Source organism: Lampetra planeri, chromosome 1 (assembly GCF_965212315.1).
Source record: "Lampetra planeri chromosome 1, kcLamPlan1.2.h2, whole genome shotgun sequence".
Classification (NCBI taxonomy): domain Eukaryota; kingdom Metazoa; phylum Chordata; class Hyperoartia; order Petromyzontiformes; family Petromyzontidae; genus Lampetra; species Lampetra planeri.
The window spans coordinates 2,350,740-2,362,918 of record NC_136107.1 but is presented as its reverse complement, the minus strand read 5'-3'; positions in this window follow the sequence as shown (position 1 = coordinate 2,362,918).

Genomic DNA, 12,179 nt, shown 5'->3' with positions numbered 1-12,179 from the left:
AAGTAAAATAAAATAAAAATCACGACGTTAATAATAAAAGTAAAATAACCGTCACAGCCACGACAGCTGTATCAAGTAAACCATTTACTTGATACAGCTGTCGTGGCTGTGACGGTTCCACCTGAAGACGGAAGCTTGTGTTGCCTCCGAAACGTCGTGATTTTTATTTTATTTTACTTTTATTAATTTTAATGTTTTACCTACGTGACTTTACCGAAAAAACCTAAGAATATGAATCCTTGCAGTCACGAAAGCTTCAAATCTACCTTTATATCACTCGTACCAAACAAACACTCGCATCAATGCAAAGGGCTGGTAGTGTCTGGTGTTGTGTGATGGCTTGTCAGGCAGGAAACGTGACGGTGTGTATGTATGTTGACCTTCTTTCGCACCGTACGTGTTAATCGGTGGTGCGGGGGAAGGACAACAGACAATGCACGGCTATGCCCCAGCTAGTGAAACAGGCTCACTCTCAGATAATTACCGCATTATCCAGATTGTAAGACGTACTTTCTCCCCCCACCTCCCCCTGTAATTTAAAAGAAAAGTTGGGGGTGCGTATTATAATCCGGTAGCTGTGTGTGTGGCCAGATTGAGGAGGTTCGTGAAGGACACGGCATGGGCAGTTGGAGGCAGTCGCCCTCCAACAACAACTGAGGGCAGAGGAGTGACACTCACAACAACGAGCGGAGCGCCGGGCGAATAAAATGCAGCAAGTGGGCACAGTAGGAGGTACAGCTGGTTCATCTGCCAGTCATCTCAGTCAGCCAACCCATGGCACCTGCTGGGTCTGTCCCGTGACCTGTCAGCGAGCTTTCGACACTTCACGTGGCCTCAAAGTGCACCTGGCCTGGCACAGGCGCGGTGGTGACGTCGCCGCCACTTAGTGGTATTGGTATCAACTGACGCCATGCACCAGTTCAGGGCGCGGTCCGATTGTGGTCACTGTGGCCGGATTAAAACAAGAATAGCGATGCTCGCTAAGATGAAGTGGCTGGCTGGTTTGGTGTAGTGGCGCGGAGTCGACCCGAGTCAGGTGAAGTGGTTGTGCGGTCAGGCAAGGCGAAGGATTGCTCAACGTGCACCTGGCGTGTGAGTTGGTGCGATGGGAGTGAAGGTTGTTTTTTTCCTTCTACTTCACACAGCCCTTTGTCAATCCACTGCTGGATGAATTTGACGTTGGTGCAGGGAAGCAAGCACTAGACTGCCGAATCCATGGATGTACTCAATGTATTGTACGAAAGCTTATACTCCATGACATTTCGTGATGAAATATTTCAGAATGATTCTGCTGATAATGATGCACGCTTTCCAATTTTTCGGAGGTGTGTGTGTGGTAAAATTCGAGCTGCTCTTCAAACCTATATCTGGCTCATTCGCCAGCACTGCTTGTGATGCACTGCACCCATGCCACACATGTTTATGTCACAGTAATGCATTGGGTGCGGAATACTTGAATGTATTTAAACAGCAGTGTGCGCTGCTCGGTATAGAACACGTATTTGGTGTGCAACATATAACATTTCAGTATATATGTTGAACTTCTTTCGCACCGAACATAGGTAACCGTGCTAATCGGATGTGCGGGGGAAATACAACAAACTAAACACGAAAAGCAACTCTAAAGAAATTAGTTTTCTATCTGGATTGAAGAGTGCATAGCTCCAATGGCTTCCTAATGTCGGAAGGAAGAGCGTTCCAGACGGCCGCAGAAGCTGAAAGCGGTGACCGCCGCCTTTGTTTCAACGACTCGTCAAAAAGCCGCTGCTGCTGCAAGGAGGCCCAGAGTTCGCGTGATGATGGTTTATGCTCCTTAACAAGATCAGCGAGGTATTGTGGTTCATCTGTGGCAAGCACTTTGCTTGCCACCAATCTCAACGCCACGTGGCGTTATGCACGCGTATATTTGCGATGTGACACAAGCCCACGTAGCAACATCTATGTGGCGCATGCAGACGAATTGTATGAATCGTAAAAGCACAACAATAATCCTCAATCTCGATGCGAACTCGCAGTGCTTATTGTTGCTGAATGTGTTTGTCCATGATTGCAAAGGTTTTCTTCCTGATTGTACACGAAAGTTCGTTTGACAGATATCCATAAAATAATTGTTTTATTTTCCCACATTGTGTATCAGATTGGCGACTGTTGGTTACGTATGGAAGAACTAAGTTCAACATACGTACATACTGTAATATCGTTATATCCGACTCTACAGTATACACTTGCAACATCGGCAGCTGTTGCAAAACTTCTCATTTTTTTATATCAGACCTTTTCTCAGAAATACTAAATGACACCACGTTTAATGGAAACAATATATACATTTCTTTTAAAGAACCTCTTTTTTTTGTACTCGGCGTGACAATTTACTTCTCGTAACCAATGGCTCACGGATCATCCTGATGTTTCTCAACGTCACCGCGTCTGATGCAACGTAAAAGCTAACTACCCCCTTATCTGCTTGTGGGGTGGGCGCCCTCGACCGACTGACGCCCCCACCTGCAACATTTACTTAAAAACCCCAACAACATCATCCTCCAGAAAACATCTCTCCTTTTGAGTTTTAAACGAATAAAAAATTCGTCTATGTCTCCTTCGCAGAAATGCCACCCCCCCCTCCCTCCTCCATCCTCGCCCGCTCGCACGCATCCGTGTCCAAGACCAACAAGATCCCTGGAGGGGACGCTTCGGCTCACAAACATTAGTCCTGGCTCTCTGCCCCCATTCCGCCAGGTTCTCTCTGCTCAGTCGGTACGGGGGGGGGGGAAGGCGGTTTTTGTAAATATTCAGCGTGGCGGTAATGGAAGCCATCTGGAGCCATGGAGATCTCTTACCCTTTGCCAAGTCTGCCTTGAACGGACTTGAGGTGTCCGTACAAAAATACGGGGGGGGGGGGGCGGGGGGCTAAACAGGCCTTGTTTACTTAACGACATCAATTACCAAGCTCACCTGGGGGACCGAGTGCATTAAAATGTCTCCCCGCGCGCGTTCCAATCGCCCCGTTGTCACATCCAGCTGCGTGGGGAATATCCACTCCGTCTCTCTGCCTTCTCCGTTTAGGTGCTATGATGCAGAAGGGTCATAGCCGGAAACGTCACCTATACCATCGATTGTTTTCCTTTTCGATTTATAGCTTTCGTGACTGCAGGGATTCATCTTCTTGGTTCTTTCGGTGAAGTCACGTAGAAGGGAAATAATAAAATAATAAAAATTTTACATTATAAAAATTCGATTTAAAGCTTTCGTGACTGCAGGGATTCATCTTCTTGGTTCTTTCGGTACAGTCACGAAGAAGGGAAGTAATAAAATAATAAAAAATAAAGCATAATAAGACAGCGTCTGAATGAATTCCATTGGTTACTTCTGAATGAATTCAGACGCTGTCTCCCCGACAGACCTGGTCTTCACCTGAGGACGGCTGCTTGCGTTGTGGCCGAAACGTTGTGAGAATTATTTTATTATGTTTTATTTTTATTATTTTATTACTTCCCTTCGACGTGACTTTACCGAAAGAACCAAGAATATATTGTTTTCCTTTTAAGGCAGCGTTATTGACGAGTGTGTTGAGTTTGCTGTTGTCGTTTGTAACCGGCATGACAGTGCTGGTTTAAGAAAGGCCCCGGTTGGAATGTTAGTGTTGTGCAAATTAGTTCAGAGTACGTTCCTCTTTTTGCAGATCTGCGGTCAATCGAAAAATACCCAGCGATACTATTGTGTGTTCATTGTGATCGTCATCCTCATCAACACCACCACCACCATCCACGAGCAATTCATCGCTGGACAAAGGCTTTCGCAAGCTCTAATGACTTGTGTGTGCGATTTGCAAAACATGAACTTGTTAACATGCTTTGTTCTAGAAGTGTGTGCGCGCGATTGTTTTCACAAGGCAGGAGGGATTGCTGAACTCATAACCGCCGGTTAAAAAAGCAATACTGTAATTAAATAAATACGGTAATATAACATAAACATGTCTATTAACTCGAGTGAAAACAATTTAATCATACCTGGCCCTGCAAAATGCATTGCCAATGGAATGTTTAAGCACCTTACAGCCATGACAGTACAGTGTGTTGATATTAACATTTCATTAAGTGAATAATGAAAGCCATAACGTGAACCATTTTTTAATATAATTAAATTATTATTTGGTTATATGCAGAAGAAAAACAAATCCACGCAAAGATGTTTTTTTCAATGTCTAAATACAACCAGATGCGATGCTAACATGGATAGTTATGCTCAAATTCCATGCCCGTAAACGTGGTCATTTGTCCCCTTTATTAATAATGCAGCTGGGATTTGTGTTGTGTAACGACAACACAAAACATCCACTAAAGAAGACATCTGTTAGCAGACTTCACAGCGGCGGTGGGGGCTAAACTAACCTGGAGCTGGGTAATTTAAACCTGTGAGTATTCCAGTATCCCCCCTCCACCCCCCCCCCCCCGTGAGACGTGGTGCTTATTCTGTCACGGTAAAAAAAAATAATATATACTCTTGGTTCTTTCGGTAAAGAATAGAAAAAAATTTAAAGATAAAAAGGTAATACCTATCCCAGTATAAACCCCATTGACTCCGGCTTCTCTCCCACTTCAGTAAAATGTCTTGCTGTGGTTGTCACACCTGATGATGATTGCTTGTGTTGCAATCGAAACGTCGTGATTAAATGTATTTATTTTGTACCTTCATTTTTTTTTATCTTCTTTACCTACGTGACTTTACCGAAAGAACCAAGAGTATGGATCCTTGCAGTCACGAAAACTTCAAATCTAGAAAAAAAACAAGAAGTGCAGGGTTACGCCAATGACTAAACAATAGAACATGTTTACATCATCATGTGACTACAAATCCGTGTCGGGGTTACCAAGGTTACAGTCATTTATATTTGAATGTCTGCAAATATCATTCGATATGCTGCAGTAGTAGTACCTGTGACAATGCTTCAAGTGTCTGATAATAATCATATATATTTTTTGGGAGTAGACTCAAACTACAGTAAATATGTGTTCGTAAAGACTTCAAATGCTACAATGGAGGACTTTAAAACAATTGTCAATTCCTTACATGTTACAGAAAATTGTCTGTACTGGTAATTATGCTTTACGAAATTGCCTCTACCCATAACTTGGATATGAGCATACACAACCCCAGCTGAAGTGAGTGAGAACACAACACGTTTGTGTATGTTAATATCCAAGTTGATCATAAATTATTGTCCAAGTGCTAACAGCAAATGTCCACCTCTGAATGGGTCTATAAACCCCTGCGGTGTCTCTTCAGCTCGGCACAACCACCACCACCAACTCGACTGCAGCTCCAAGACACGTCAGTGGGCTGCTATTGCCAGCTGAGTGGCGTGAATATCAGCTGGCTTCTCTCCAAGGCAACTTAGCAGCACGCTGCTGCGAGTGTAAAACCCAAATCCCAGAGCAGGGATAAAGCTGGTCCTGTATGCCGGTTAACAGCTGATAAACATTTTTTTTCTGCGCATTAGTAACTAAAAAACAACATGCGTTGCGAATGCTGTACGTGCAAAAAGAATCTGGTCATTCACGAGGGCCGTGCTACAATAAAAAATAAACCTATAATGATATATCCTAATGTTATTAATTTACAATGGAGTTAAAAACAATATAAAAAGGGGTTTTACCCTTTCTGGTGATGAAACAGGATGTATTAAAATGTTCAAACACTAAAAATTAAGAAGATTAAGGAAGATTTTTTTACAGGGGTATAAGAACATTTTTCAAGGAATCAAGTCTGCAGTAACCACACGTACTTGTGCTGAACATGCAAAAAACACGTTCTGATAATATATGCATTGTCCTGAATTTGTGTTTATACATAACCTGCCTTGGTCGTTACCCTATTATTACTCGCGACTCCTATTGTGCACGGGAGTCGTTGGGTCTGCGAAAACTCCGATTATCCACGGACATATGCTTCCTAATATCCGTGATGTATTATCACAGATAAGCGGAGTACAATTACAGATAACCCGATAGATAATAGGATCCGCAATATCGTTAATTGATCAACATTTTATAGGAAATATGTTTTTGAATATAGTTACAAGTGGAGAAAATGGTACTCGAGCAAAATAACTGATAAATACATAAAGACACACAAAAACACACGTTTACACATATTAAGACTCTCCCGTTTCAAGTAACATACCGACACTAAAACACGCACACAAAATCACACGCAACTTAAAAAAAAATACTACTATACATCTTATCTCAGCCACACATGGGCTTAAAGGAGGGAACTATGACATCACAGAGGCCACGTTGCATGGGGTATTGTCCCTGCAGGCAGCCGATTGGCTGGTGTAAAGCTCAAGCGATGGCGTAAACTCTAGCGACCACTGCCACGCGTTCAGCGTTTCAATTTCGCTGGGTGGACCACAGATATACCCCTCGATTTGCACGATGCATTTTCGGAGGCACCAACCAATCGTCCATCGTTTTGATGCCAGTTCAGTCTCATGGGGGTGCGTGCGTCTATTCTCGTGGGATCCGATGTGATTTATAGGGGGTGCATTTAATGGGCAGAGTGCTTCGGAGTGCTTTTCTATTGAACGACCTGTTAGCACAGAGCGTTAGGTGGGCGTGTCAGATTGTGTACAGATGCAGGACATAGTGTTTGTTTGTCTGTTGTCGTTCAGCCCGCACCTCCGATTCGTACGGTTGGCTACGTACGGTGCGAAACAAGTTCGACGCACATACAATGAATTGCAGCAGTTGTGGCGTTGTTACATTGATTTATTTTTCAAAATTGGATATGTTTTCGAATGAATGCTCTTATCTGATTTAAACGTTGCAGTTATTAGTATTTTTTTGTAATTCAATACATATCTGAATAATAATGTAAGGTAAAGTCACGTAGAAGGGAAATAATAAAATAATAAAAATTAAACATAATAAAATACAATTCTCACGACGTTTCGGCCACAACGCAAGCAGCCGTCCTCAGGTGAAGAACAGGTTTGTCGGAAAGAACAGGTCCATTGAGATGCTGTCTCTCCGACCGACCTGTTCTTCACCTGAGGATGGCTGCTTGCATTGTGGCCGAAACGTCATGAGAATTGTATTTTATTATGTAACATTTTTTATTATTTTATTATTTCCCTTCTACGTGGCTTTACCGAAAGAACCAAGAAGATGAATCCCTGCAGTCACGAAAGCTTTAAATATAAAAATAATGCAAGGCTTGCATTAATAAGTTACAGGCAGATCTTGTTTAGCGCGGCCCCTTATAATGCTGATTCGCGGTAGCGCTCTTTGTCCTGGAGAAAAAATGTCATTCAAAGAAAATAAGAAAATGCTAAATTCGCTCACGAATGAGAACACACAGCAGCGAGAAAAAAAATCAATTTTAGGCGACCAGAAACACGCAGCAATATCAATGTTGTTAGAGGTAACGCGGTTGTTGAATTGAGCAAGGTTATTATTAGCAGAACTTGGGGAAAAAAAGACAATGGGAGGGAATTCCGAAGACGAACAGTGCTAGGGCCAAAGCAGAAAGGGAAGTGTTTGTTTAGTTTCCTGTAGCGATTACCACCTGCCAAATCATACCATCATCCACAATACACTACTGAATGAAGGCATTCGTAAGTCGTCATCAGCCGCAATCACACATTGACAATTCACAATCATTAAAACCATTACATAACTATGAAACATTTAGCATTCAATAGTGGATGCCAAATATATGTTTCGCCTAAGGATGAGGACAGAGACGATGAGATCAATAGCAAATTTCCTCCTCCACGCACCGAGCGCTGCTATCATAGACATATCTCATTACCTGACTTAAACACGTCTCAATACCACATACATCAACTCCATCTGCCAGCCAATGGCATACCAAGGCCTACTCAGAGCTTTAGCATGGCTGCGTGTCGGCCAACTCCTCGCAAGCGTGTCCTTTTATTCAGACGCCAACGGAGATAAGACAAATACAATCATTTACAGCCCTGTTTCCATCCACTGCTGGATCACTGCTTCTCGAGGGTGGGGGCACCATGAGGTCTCAGAGTGGGGTTAAAGGGGTAGGCAGGAGCCGCTCAGATATGCCCGCGCCTCCGATTACAACGGTTGGCTACGTACGGTGTGAAAGAAGTTCAGCATACATAGTACATTTATCACTTGCCACTGCTCTTAGTCATTGCATGGTGGCCTGAATTTAGAAGAGATAGTCTGTGACACGCTTCCTCGTATTAAAAATCCCAGAGGTCATACGACATCAACTCTTCTGCTTTTCTATTTTGTCATGAGATGTTCGGTATAAATAAATGACCAATACTGGCACAACCCTGTATGTTGGAATTGTAGACAAAAAACAGTCCATTACTCAATGCATTTGTTCCATGTTTGCAATAGTGTCTGAGGTGTTCTTCAATATGCTTTAGATAAAATACGCCCAGTGTAGCACGTTTCATGTCAGGGTCCAGTAAACAAGATAACATGAGCCAATGTACTTTGGACTCTGGTCTTGATAACACTGCAATGTAATTACAATTCCCTAATCAAAGTAAAGTTGTTATCCTGTATGTCGAAATGCCTATTTGAAGTACCTTTTAGATAATGACACTCGTCATAAGTTTACATTACCTGGAAATGGCCAGAGGTTAAAAGTGTGTTTGGCATCAGGTGATTTTTATTTATTATAAAAGTGTCAATAAAAATTAGGCGCACGGATCAGGTAGCATCTTTCTGTTGAGTGGCAAAGGCAGGTGTCAGGGACCTTAAATACCTCACATACTCTGCCTCGACAGTATATCATTCCATCCTTTAACAATCCTATTCTTAGGTTTTTTCGGTAAAGTCACGTAGGTAAAACATTAAAAAAGTAAAATAAAATAAAAATCACGACGTTTCGGAGGCAACACAAGCTTCCGTCTTCAGGTGGTACCGTCACAGCCACGACAGCTGTATCAAGTAAATGAGAGATTGCAGGAGCTACCACTCAGTGGTAGTGGTAGCTGAGTGGTAGCTCCTCAGTGGTAGCTCAGTGGTAGCTGAGTGGTAGCTCCTGCAATCTCTCATTTACTTGATACAGCTGTCGTGGCTGTGACGGTACCACCTGAAGACGGAAGCTTGTGTTGCCTCCGAAACGTCGTGATTTTTATTTTATTTTACTTTTTTTATGTTTTACCTACATGACTTTACCGAAAAAAATCTAAGAATATGAATCCTTGCAGTCACGAAAGCTTCAAATCTAGAATTTAACAATCCTGGACAGCCTCCGGGCTCACTTGGAATGACAACGTGAAGTTAGACTCTCATAATGTAACCGGATACACTGCAAATGTGCCAATCCACGAGCAACAGCGGAGGCCAAGTTTGCGATCTCCAGATAAGCACTTGGAGAATCCGTGAACTCGCCGGGTGCTGGAATGGCGAGACAGGAAACCCGATTCTCTCCGTCTGGTCTGCTGGGATCAGGCAAGCGCCGGGTCAGGTGGGGGGGGGGATGAGCACCTCGGAGGAGCTGCTCGATCTCTCACGTGGCCTCCTTGAGCCCTTGCCCACGTACTCAGTGACGTCCCCCCCGTGCACTGCACGTGTAACGTACATGGACAGGTTGTCACAAGAATCTCGCGGTGTGTACTCTATGCGGGAGAAATGAGAGAACTATACTGTTTATATTTCCTGAGTAAATGGCAGTTGGGCAACATGTGAAGATGTTCATTTTCTGCCAGGGAGAGTATACACGTATTTATAATGTTACTTCAGCTGTGATCTTATTTCAAAGTAGAATATAAGGTTTGACTAAGAGTTGCCATCTCGTGCTGTATACCTCCGAATTTGATTTTTCGTTGCTGTGCTTTCGTATAAATTAGTTAAAGTTCAAATCCACAGGATTCCCCAAGTCATCAGGTGAATCGCCATGTCCCATGGTCTCGCGCGAAACCACAATCATATGGGGCCCGCACATCAGCTGATCTCATAAGTCTCTCTTCACAGCGGTCATCTTCTCAGACGCGTTCCCTCCTTTTGGCTGCCATTCCGTCATCAGTGTTAGCCATCGGCCATTATCTCTTCTCGTGGTGTGTTTCCGCTTCTAGCCTACTTGCTTTTACGAAGTTAACTTGATGTCTGTAACTTGTGCATGTTCTCTGATCCATGTGCATCTCTGTATATTTGTGTCATTCTAAACATGCGGCCTCTCCACTCATCTTCGTGCATTTTTCAGAAAGTTCTCAATTTTCTTCATCAGTGTGAATGTCTTTTTCATCCATATGCAACAGCAGGATAATATGCGCCGATGACACACTTGGGGCACATTGGTACGTTGCTTTTCACTCTCAAATCCAGTGGTCTAAAAGCACTCAAAGCTTCTCTCGCTCGCCTCTCATTCAGTGATTTGGATCGAGGTCTGCCGTCAATAATTGTGCCGATTGACAAACTCTGAAGTGGTTTCAAGCTGGAATTAGAAGATGTTAAACGCACCTGAAAAGGCGTCCAATTTCCCATGGAGGCAAAAGGTTCAAGTTAAGTTGGTTTTTGCTTCATATTTGACATGTAATGATGCATGCGAGCTGTGTTTTGATTCCTAGCGATGTTTATTTTCATACATCAACATACATTCCTTTACTCAATTATTCATAACTCTTGTAAAAACAACCCAATATAATTTATAATTGTACATTCTACAGCACATAAACCACTAATCTATTGCAGCAGTTGTAAAACTTGCTTTAAAAGTTATATACATTTACTAAAGAATGTGAATGTGCAAATTAGTGCCCATTATATTTAATTCGTTATTGGGCTCGGTTATATTTTATTCATATAATCACAATTGCAAAGAGCAAATAGGCAAATACGCATTCCTGGAATGTGTCCACACACTCAGTGATTTGCCCGAGGAATAACCGACTCGCGCCTCCGCGTTCAGTGCCCGATGTCACAACCTCGCGTCTCAACGACCACTTTACAGTGATCATGTGATCGGAAACACATCGTGACACATACAAACCGGTCGTGTCGTGGTGTTTCCCGGTGTTCTGGCAGAATTTCCATGTGTCCGTCCCTGTGTCCATTCCTCATACCATACGCTGTTGTTTTCTGCTTGTCTCAGTGTATTGAGATGGTCTCATGTGGCCATGTCTATACCTGACAAACCCCTTATCAGTGCCCTACCTTATTACAGATCAATTCAGACCGTATTGGTCACCCCGTGGTGCCCTTATAAATGTCAACGTTCATCCTACAAAGTCCCATCACAAGGGAGAAACACAAACAAATCTTTATTTTGTTGTTGTTGCTTTGCACGTATTGAAACGGATGTACGCCGCATGGGCCTGAGAACTCACTTCCCCTGTACAGGAATACGGTTATGCATGTCCCATGTTGTCTCTCCTCATCTCCATGGCAAGGCTGTGTCCCACTGCCTGCATCCCCATGTGTCACAAGTTACTAGCATAGGTCCCGAGTCCTGTCGTCGATTAGCACGGCGGGCTACGTACGGTGCGAAAGAAGTTGAACATACGTATTCTCCATGCAATCGTTGCCCCCATGATTACATAATACGAACTGGCTGACAGATAAGACAGACACAGAAATGGACAGGTTCATACAGGGGAATGTCACAGGCAGGTGATTAGGTCGATGGAACAACTGTAAAATACACACACAGGCAGATACATTGACAGGTATATATGATGATATGAGACAGACTGCCAGCATAGTGAACAGCAAGATGGACAGACACACTAAGTAATAACTAATAAAAGCAGGCAGTTATATAGAGAGACGTGCAAGATAAGAATAGTGGATTGACACATTGAAAGACGAGTAGTCATATAGGTAGATAGGCAGGTTGACAGGTTGATAGGTGGGTTGCCATATGGACGATAAAACGGCCAGACAAACGATTGAACAGGTACACGAACAGATAAGATGATAAATGGATAAGCAGACGGATGGATAGGGAGATGGAATTGATAGGTAGTCAGACAAATACACGGATAGACAAACTTAAGTAGTTGGGTAAGTATTTTAGCAGAGAGTGAGACAGAGTGGCTGTAAGACAGACGCACAGGTTTGACGTTTTCGTGACGGCAAGGATCCATACTCTTTGGTTCTTTCGGTAAAGTCACGTAGGTGAAAAAAAAGAGTAATAAAAAAAAATAGAAATAACTAAATTAAATCACGACGTTTCGA